Source organism: Sapajus apella, unplaced genomic scaffold (genome assembly GCF_009761245.1).
Source record: "Sapajus apella isolate SASKATOON/1434 unplaced genomic scaffold, GSC_monkey_1.0 scaffold42, whole genome shotgun sequence".
Taxonomy (NCBI): Eukaryota; Metazoa; Chordata; class Mammalia; order Primates; family Cebidae; genus Sapajus; species Sapajus apella.
Genome location: NW_022436982.1, coordinates 9,967,554 through 9,978,273, shown reverse-complemented (window position 1 = coordinate 9,978,273; position 10,720 = coordinate 9,967,554). Strand labels below are relative to the sequence as shown.

General features: G+C 35.7%; 1 long non-coding RNA gene across 1 annotated transcript; it reads left to right on the top strand.

The window, feature by feature from the left end:
• Window positions 1-4,893: 4,893 nt before the first annotated feature.
• LOC116565945 lies at window positions 4,894-10,392 on the top strand. The gene is made up of 3 exons (XR_004275678.1): window positions 4,894-4,908; window positions 6,652-6,653; window positions 10,089-10,392. It is a non-coding gene; the product is annotated as an uncharacterized LOC116565945 (long non-coding RNA).
• Window positions 10,393-10,720: the final 328 nt, after the last annotated feature.

Genomic DNA, 10,720 nt, shown 5'->3' with positions numbered 1-10,720 from the left:
TTTGATACATATATCAACATACACACACACACACACACACACACACACACACACACATATCAACATGTATTTTCTGCCTTAACCTGAGAATAATGTATCAGAGGAGAAAGTCAAGCTGGCTGCAGAAATTTGCATAAGTAACAAGGAGCTGAATGTTAATCACCAAGACAATAGTGAAAATGTCTCCAGGGAATGTCAGAGACCTTTGCAGCAGCTTCTCCCACTACAGGCCTGAGGTTTAGGAGGAAAAAATGGTTTCATGGGCCAGGCCCATATATATATGCTATGTAACTATATATATATAATAGCATATATATTTATATATCTAGTTGACACTTGAACAATGCAGGAGTTAGTGGCACTGATGCCCACACAGTCAAAAATCCATATATAACTTTTGACTTCCCATGTATCTGTAAATAACTTTACTAAGTTATCCTTGTGTAACATTACTAATAGTCTACTCATTACTGGAAGTCTTACCAATAACATGAGCAGCAGATTAACATATATTTTGTATGTTATATATACTATATTCAATAAAGTATATTATATATACAATAAAGTAAGCTAGAGAAGAAAAAATGTTAAGAAAATTGTAAGGAAGAGAAAACATATTTACTTTCCATTAACTAGAAGTGGATCATCATAAAAGTCTTCATCTTTATCCTCTTCACATTGAGTAGGGTGAGGAGGAGGAGGAAAAGGAGGGGTTAGTCTTGCTCTCTCAGATCTGCATATAAATGGACCCTCGCAGCCCAAATCTATGTTATTCAAAGGTCAACTGTATCTATCTGTAACTATCTAATCTGTCATTGCTCTATTAGTCTATCTACAGACAGACAGACAGACACACACACACACACACACACACAAATGCACACCTGTTTGTACCTCAGGTGCAGGAGGTGACATTCAATCCCTGCTCCTCTCTACTGTTATTTCTCTGGCTTTGGTTTCAGAGAAAATGACAACGTTTCTCAAACTTATGAATTTATTTTTACCTTGGGGAAATTTTTCTTAGATTTTTCATCTGTTAAAATGGGATAATACCTATATTGTAGATGTAATTTAAAGATTTAATGATGTAATAAAAGTGCCTGATGGACAGTAGTCCTATCACTAGTACTCTACTACATTCTTTCTGAGAAGACAGTAATGTAGTAGATAAATCCCTATATCCTTATTTGCACTACACTCAGCACTCAAAACATTCAGTCTTTTCATTTTAGCACACAATCTTTATCTAAGTTTAGAAAGTTTAGTTATTATTTCCATGATCATATTTTTTTTTTTTTTTGAGACAGAGTCTCGCTGTGTCACCCAGGCTGGAGTGCAGTGGCTCCACCATAGCTCACTGCAGCCTCGACATCCTGTGCTCAAGCAGTCCTCCTGCCTCAGTTTCTTGAATTGCTGGGACTACAGGTACACACCACTAGGCCTGACTCAATCACTTATTTAATTGTATTTCCTTTACTTGTCAGCCATCCTAAAAGTTTCCATCTTAGGTGTGCTGGGTGAATTTTGTGTAGAAAGGTGGATGCCTACTTGTTTCACAGTAAAATGCTGACATAAAAAGCAGCCATTTATCTTTTTCTTCCATCAAATTTCATGTATCAGCTGTACAAATTTAAATATCAGACAGAAAAATGTACATTGGTGTGGCTCACATTTATAACTTTTACCTTTACATTGCTCTTACTCAGCTCAATTTTAAAAATATAGTATTTCTCTTTACTGGAGTAAATTGAAGATACAGAAACAATAGAATGAAGAAAGAATTGTACACATTGAAGACAGTCAATGTAAATAGTTTTTACCCCCCTTTTCTGGTCTTTTCTCAATGTACAACTTTAAAAAATACTGGCAGACTTCCATTATATATAGCATTTTACATCTTGCTTTTTATGTAATATTATATTGCAAACATTTTTTTTCAGGTTACATTCTGCCTGGACATTTTTATGGCTGCAGGGTATATTACCACATGGATTTATTTAACAATTTCTCTATTTTCTGACACAATTTCATTTATAGTGAATACTGTGATGAACATCTTTTTGAATAAAACTTATCTTATTTTTCAAGGTTATGTCGTTAGGATAGATTTCCCAAAGAACATTACTGCGTTAAAGCATCTCAGAAATTTTAAGTCTCTTGACTCTTTTTGACAAATTGCTTTCAAAGGAGTCATACTAATTTTTACTTCTGCTAGGGATTTACCACAATGCCTGTACTTTGTTAAATATAGATTATTGTCATTAGTGATGATGGGCATTTTTATCTGTGTTTGTTTTCTCATTCTAATGCCTCCATCATGAAGAATGCTATCTCCTTCATGTCCTTTGGTAGACCACTCATTCTTATAGGCATGATCTCCTGGCAAAAGTGTGGTGGAAGAAAACACTGAAACATTTCTACAAACTTGTATCATTTCTAATGTCTCCACTTCCCTGGCCACCCTCCCTTAATAAAAATTGGGCAGAAAAAAGCTAACATCTTCTTTTTTCAAATTTTATTTTTATTGCAAAATAAGTTGCTTTTGTTGTACAAGCTAAACATTGCAAATAAAGCTAAAGCGTCCTGTGACCAAGACCACAATGTTGCACAAACTCATAGGCTATTTGTGACCAGCCTGGGCAACTTGGCAAAAACTACATCTCTACAAAATATACAAAAATTAGCCAGGCATTGTGGCATACATCTATAGTCCCAGCTACTTAGGAGGCTGAGGTAGGAGGATCACCCGAACCTGAGAGGTCAAGGCTACAGTGAGCCCTGATCCTGTACTCCTGCCCAGGTGACAAAGTGAAACCATGTACCCCTCCCCCCAAACTCTGCAGACCATCTTAAACAGCTGTGCAGTGTTGATCTAGAGACCCTGTGCTGGACTATCTGCCTGTCATTCCCAATCCTTTTCCTTTCATGGGAGGGAAACATTCCTATCAGTTTTATGTAAATCCCCCCAGATATTTTCCTTTTTTAAAAATTTTAAAGTATTTAGTTTTCTTACTCTTACCATAGTAGAATGACAGACCTGACTTATCCCTGCCCCCTCCTTAGCTTGTTTCCTCATAGAATGCTGATGCCTTTTCCCCGCATTAAATTCCAGTTAGTCCTATTGTATAGTCCTCTTTCTGTAGTCCAGGCCAGTTGTTTTCTGCATTTACATGTTGTGAATACGGTTTTGCATCTCTCTAGCAGTCTGATCCCAGAGCCCCTTTCAGGTGTCTTTATTTTTAGAGGTTCAGGATGTTTTGCTGTTTTAAGAAATGCTGGGGAGAAAAATGTTAGAAAAACATTATATTAGGATGCCAAAATATTTTTCTCTCCCTAAAGCTAAAACACATACAGTTTCACCCTAAGGAACCAATTCTTTAGAAAACAGAGCTAAAAGGGAAATGAAATGAAAGCCAGCCTACATTAAATTTCATTTAGTCCTATTGTTTAATTTATGTTCTGGGCTGTTCGATTCCTTTTAGGCCCTAGGCATGCAACATACCGTTTCAGTGTGTTTGGTCATTCCTTTATATTTTATCCTATCTTTGGGCCTTATGGATATTTCTGTTCTGGAGGCTTCTGAAATCAGTCAGCTCTCTTTTTGGGATTGTTGATAGGTGGAGTGGGATACTTTTTAGTGGGCATGTTGGTTTATATTTTTTCCCCATTGAACCGATTAGCTTTCTCTTTCCTGAGTTTAATAATGTGATATATTGCTTCTGCTGACCAATTTTTAAAGTTTTGGCTTTTTATTTGTGCTCAGATTATTTTGCCATATTTTCTGAGTAATTTTGTTTATTTTAGTTCAGACATGGAGAGATTTCCTAGGAAAGCGTGATGAAAGCACACTCTAACCCACTTGTGGACCTTTGCAGATTAGGGGTGCTTCCATATTGTGAGCCATGTGGCTAAGCAGGATATGATTGCCTCGTTTCTGACCCAGCGGTCAAAAATGCTGTGCTTTGCTGGAGGGAAGTGTTCACAGCTACTGCCTATGTTGTAATTTTTTTTTGAAGATTAACGGAAGACCTGAATTTTTAGAGTTTTCCATATGGTTGCTTTCCCAGTAGCACTAACTGACTTAAAAAAAAAAAAAAAAAAAAAAAAAAAAAAACACCTCTTCACTTTAAGGAAAAGAAAAGTCCTGAGTCACTTAGTATTCCTTACACTCAGGAAGGCTGACTATAAAGGCTTACGCTTCCTGCTGTGATTGTATCCTCCACGAAAGAAATGAAGCAGCAACATGAACTTAGTTCCCTTTATCTGCACGGTGATTCTAAGTCTCAATTTCTGCCGTCTTTCCTCTCTGGCTATTTAATACACTTATCATTTCTCTGCCTGGCATTCCCCTATAGGAGAGATTGAATTTAACAAATGTACACTAAGAATGATAGCTGACACTAATTCAATGAGCAGAAGGTTAAATCCAATCATAATTCCTGAGGTAATGGAGACTGGTAGGGTATGCAGATCTCTGAAGAGTCAAAGAGATTAAATGAGACTACACAGCTCCTTTGACTCTGTAGCCACTAGGAAAGTATAATAGCATTTTAAGGTAGGGTGATACTGGATCCTAAAGCTTTATTTTTTAAAAATTAACAAAGCATCACAGTCAAGCTGATGCAATAATTTTGCAATCCCTTGAGCTGTTAAACTCAAGTGAAGAAAGATGTTAGCTAAGTGCAATCTGGAATGAATACATTAATTTTTACATTTCCTTTTACCCATTGTGCATGAAGTCTTGAGCTGTTTTAACTCAGATAAACTTTAGTCCATGATAAAATCTGGGAAGAGTATCTGCAAAGATTTGAACAATATAAATAAATTATATTAGGGATACAGGAGTGGAAAAGGGAGGGAAAAAAAAGATTTGCAAATACTTTAAAAAAACGATTTGATTTAATGTCTGTAGATGGAAGCTGTGGATCAGTACTTCCCATGAGACTCCATGGTGAATTGTCACTGATGGCAACTAACAGAAAACTAACGAAAAACTTGCAGCTGGGGCCCTTCCTGGATCCGCCTCTAATAGCCCTTCTCAGTAGGATGGCAAGATCAGAGTTAAGGCTGATAAGATAATGGAGTCTGTGCATGCCCGACCTGATTGCTCCCCTGATCTGATCACTAGTATCGGGGTGACAGCTGCTTTTCCAACCCTCTGGACAGCAAGTGGCAGGGCAGCATGTCAACTGCATGTGCATATTTAGCAGTCATATATTGACAATTAAAAAGGAAGTATTTCATATTTGTATTACCCTTATTAAAGAGTATGTGAAATATTTAGTCAAAGAGTTGGAGGGTTTAAAGATACCATTGTGAATTTTTGCATGACTGAGCAGGGTTCTTTTAAAATATATACTTGATCAGTGAATTATGATAATTCTTGCATTGGTATGGCTGTGAAGATATTGAACATTACATATTCGATTCACATATATAACTCAGAGGAAGACCGTCAAGTTTTAGGATTGCAATAGTAGTACATGACACTGAAATTGGGATGGGTTTGTTAAAATTCAAAATGGAGGTAATGAAACTGAAACAAAACAGGAAAGAGAACATTTTGTTTTCAGGGATTAAAGCTTTCTAAATTAGTGGGTTAGAATAAAGTACTATGTCACTAAAGATGGTAAAATGTGTAAACACATTATTTTATATAGAAAGGAAACTATATATATATATATACACACACACACACACACATTTGTGTATACACACACAACACATACACACATATATATTTGCCAGTATATATCCACTTAAAATTTGCATAGTCTTATATCTCACACTTCCACATCAAGAAATAGGTATTCTTCATCTGCCCTTTTCACTTAAATAATGTACCTTCTTTGTTGTTTGGTTTTGGAATTGCAGGGCACTTCCTTTTGTTTTGTGTAAAAGTTGTGTGTTTGAAAAATACAAAAGAATACATGTAACTGATATGTAAGCAATGATGCATAATAATTACCGAACACTAGTGAATTGACCATGCAATTAGGGTCTGGAACATTATAATTCATATAATTTCTATCTCATCCTATTTTCTACTTCCTATATATTCAGTAAACTTAATTTTATCATTTCCTTTTCCAAAATGGTTTAATCATATAAGTATATATTCTTTTCATAATCTCATTTTTCAAAGTTAAGGTATAATTTGTATACAGTAAGTTTCACTCATTGCGATTTACAATTCTTTGGCTTTTGACAAACACGTACACCATCATAATCAAGATATAGAGCAGTTCTATTTCCTTTCAAAATCATCCCATGCCACTTTGTAATCAATCCCTTCCCTTTTCCTTCGCCCTTGGCAACCTCTAATCTGTTTTCTGTCCCAAGAGTTTAGCCGTTTCTGGAGTGTCATCTAAATGGAATTATATGTTGTATAGCCATTTGAGCCTTCTTTCCTTCTGCATAATGCATATGAGATTCATCCATGTTTTTGTACATATCAACAGTTCATTTCTTTTTATGACTTAGTAGTATTCTATTATAAGACTGTATTACAGCTTGTTTATTGTTTGACTAGCTGAAGAGCATTTTGAGTTGTTTCCAGTTTTCGGCAATTACAAATGTATTGGCTATCAATATTTGTATACACATTTTTGTATAAATATAAATTTTCATTTCATCATGGTATCTACTTAGAAGTGAAATTTCTGGGTCATATGATGAATGTATGTTAAATTTCATAAATAACTTTTTAAGATGTAGCACACATTTCCAAAGGGGCTGTATCATTTTGTATTCTCAGAAGTTATTTGTCAAAGTTTCAGTTGCTGTGGACCTTATTAGCATTTAATGCTGTTGTTGCCTATTTTTTCGAATTTAACCATTTTTTAATTAATGGTATCTCACTGAGTTATAATTTAAACTTTCTGAATGACTATTTTTAGCAACTTTATGTACTTATTTGTGATCTATGTGTCTTGTGTAGTGAAGTGTTAACATTTTTTTTGCCAATTTTAAAACATACATTGTCTATTTTCTTACTGAGTTTTAAGAATTTTTATTCACAGGTACAATTTTTTTAAAATTAGATGTGTGATTGCAAATGTTTTCTTCCAGTTTGTGCCTTGACTTTTCATTCCTCTAACAGAAAAAAGCATTACGTATCATGCATTATACTTTTGGTATCTAACAGTGTTTCACCTAACCCAAAGTCACAGAGGTGGGTGGATTGCCTGAACTCAGAAGTTTGAGACAACCCTGGGCAACATGGTGAAACCCCCCATCTCTACTAAAATACAAAAAATTAGCCAAGCCTAGTGGCTTGTGCCTGCAATCCAAGCTACCTGAGAGCCTGAAACAGAATTGCTTGAGCCCAGTAGGTGGAGATTGCAGTGAGCCAAGATCACACCACTGCACTCCAGCTTCAACAACACAGTGAGACTCCCTCTCAAAAACAAAAAAAAAAACGAAAAACAAACAAACAAAACCCAACGTTTACTGATATTTTGCTGAGGATTTTTGTCCCTGTATTCATGAGGGGCATTGCTGTGTAATTTTTTCTTTCTACCCTCCCCCACCCCAGCTGTGTTGTCTTTTTCCGGTTTTGGTATTAGAGCATTTTTGGCATTACCAAATGAGTTGGGAACTGGTCCCTCTTCTTTTCTATTCTGGAAAATATTATGTCAAATTTGTATTACTTCTTTTTGAACTGTTGGGAAGAATTTGCCAATGTAGCCCTCTGGCTTGAAGTGTTTTGTTTTTTTTTTTTTTTTTTTAGACGGAGTTTCACTCATGTTACCCAGGCTGGAGTGCAATGGCGCAATCTCGGCTCACCGCAACCTCCGCCTGCTGGGTTCAGGCAATTCTCCTGCCTCAGCCTCCTAAGTAGCTGGGATTACAGGCACACACCACCATGCCCAGCTAATTTTTTGTATTTTTAGTAGAGACGGGGTTTCACCATGTTGACCAGGATGGTCTCGATCTCTTGACCTCGTGATCCACCCGCCTAGGCCTCCAAAGTGCTGGAATTACAGGCTTGAGCCACCGCGCCCGGCCTTGAAGTGTTTTTGATTGGAAACTTTAATCTAGAAATACACTCTAATTGATAGATATAGAATTATTTGGATTATCTGTTACATGATTGAGATTTCACAGTTTGAGTCTTGAAACATTTGCCCAATTTACCTAAGTTGTTCAATTTCTGGGCATAGAGTTATTTGTAATATTATTATTATCCTTTAAATGTCTGTCATATTTTTAGTGATGTCTTCCTGTAAAAATTCTTAATATTTGTACTTCATATCGTCTCTTTTACTTTGTTGGTCAATTTGGCTGGATGATTACAATTTTTTTTATCAAAAATAGCTGTGGTTTTATTACTTTTCTCTATTTTTTTTGTTCTCAGTTTAGTTAATTTCTATATTTATTATTTTATTCATTTGGTTTGGGTATAATATGATTTTATTTTTCCAGTTTCCTAGGTGGATTCTTAGAAAATTTCTTTTCAAGTATTGCTCTAGCTACATCTCATATTTTGACAGGTTGTGTTTTCATTTTCATTAAATTAAAATATTTTCTAATTTCCTCTGTGATTTTTACATTCATCTTTGGGTTATTTAGAAGTGTCCTGTTTGCTAACCAATCATTTTGGGATTTTCCAAGTATATATCTCTTACTAGCTTCTAGTTTGATTCCATTATGGTTACAGAACATTGGTATGTTTCAATTGGTACACATTTTTAAATGTTTTGTTTTATGATCCATAATGTGATCTATCTTAATGTATGTTCCACATGCATTTGAAAAGAATGTATAGTCACTGTTTTACAAATGTCAATTAGGTTAAGTGGATTGATTGTATTGTTCAAATCTTTTATTTTCTTACTGAATTTATGTCCACTTGTTTTATTGATTAGTGAGAGAAGGATATTTAAGTCTCCAACAATAATTGGGTTTGTCTGTTTCTCCTCTCAATTTCGTTAGTTTTTTTTCCTTCATATATTTTGATGTACTATTAGATGAATGCATATGTAGAATTATTGTCATTCTATGAAGCTGCTTCTCTTTATACTCATAATCTTAATTTTCCTGAAATCTACTTTGTCTACTCTTTAGATAGCCCCTACAGCCTTTTTTGTTAGTGTTTGCATGATCTGTATACTCTCATCCTTTTATTTTTAATTTGTCTACATATTTATGTCTAATGTAAGTTTCTTGAAGACGTAATGCAGTTAGATGTTGCTTTGGTAATTAATGTAACAATCTAGTCTTAAATCAGTGTGTATTTTGGCATTCTATGTAAGTACTGACATTTTTGGATTAATCTACCATCTTGCCAGTTATTTTTTGTATGCTCCCATTTGTTTTCTGATTCTTTCCTTGTTTTCTTTTGTATTGAGTATTTATTTTATGATGATTCCATTTTATCTACACCACTCACTTATTATTTTTACTTAGTATATATATTTTTATAGTTGTCCTCAGTTTTTTTTTTTTTTTTTTTTTTTGAGATGGAGTCTTTGCTCTGTCTCCCAGGCTGGAGTGCAGTGGTGCCACCTTGGCTCACTACAACCTCCACCTCCCAGCTTCAAGGAATTGTCCTGCCTTGGCCTCCTGAATAGCTAGGATTACAGGTGTGTGCCTCCACAATTGGCTAATTTTTGTATTTTCACTAGAGATGGGGTTTCACCATGTTGGTTAGGCTGGTCTGGAAGTCCTGACCTTGTGATCTGCCTGCCTCTGCCTCCCAAAGTGCTGGGATTACAGGTGTGGGCCATCACACCCAGCCAGGTTCATATTTTTAATTAATCATATATTTTATGTTCACATAACATTATAGTGCTTCATAGAGCCTTATAACATCATACTCTCAATTCCTTTCTCCCTTGTTTTGGGGTGTTTTTATAATTTTAACTTCACATGTGGTATAAATATGCAATAAATTGTTACTATTTTTATTTTTTTGCTTTGATGATCCACTATCTTTTAGAGCAAAATTATATATTTGTTTGTCAACATTATTTCCAGGACTATTCATGTCTTTGCATAGATCTAAATTTGTGTCTGAAGTCATATTCCTTCTAACTGGTGATTTTTTTTTTTAGCATATCTTGTAATGCAAGTGTGCTGGTAAGCCCCTCCCATTCCCAGCCCCACGCTAGCATCCCAGGTGCCCTGACCCTGGGCCCGAGGTGGCCTGGGGTGCAAAGTTCCCCACCCTGGGGTGTAGTCCTCACCCATCCCACAGGGACTGCCCACCGTCCTCCAGGACCCCACCTGAGGGGCACCAAGTTTAGTGCTGCTGCTTTCACTGCTGCACCCACGCCCTCGGCCGGCCCCCGAGCAGCCTTTGTACTCCCTCCAGGATGTCCCCACCCTCTCCTGTGCTGCCAGGTTGTAGCTATAGCTACAAATAAAAAAACCTTGTTTTCCAGAAAACAAAAACAAAAACAAAAAAAAAACATTTTACCCCCCCAAAAAAAAAAATTCTCTCAGATTTTCTTTGTCAAAAGAAGTTTACATTTTATCTTCATTTTTAAAGGTGTTTTCAATGGGTATAGAATTCTGGGTTTACATTTTTTTCTTCAGTAGTTTAATGATATTATTCCATTGCTTTCAGGCATGTATAATTTCTGACAGAAGTCCGCTGTAACTTTTAAATATTTGTTCCTTTGCATGTATCTTGTTTTTTTTTTCCCCTGGCTTCCTTCAAAGTTTTTGCTGTCTTTTGACTTTAAAGTTTGAATATAATATAATATAGGAGTGA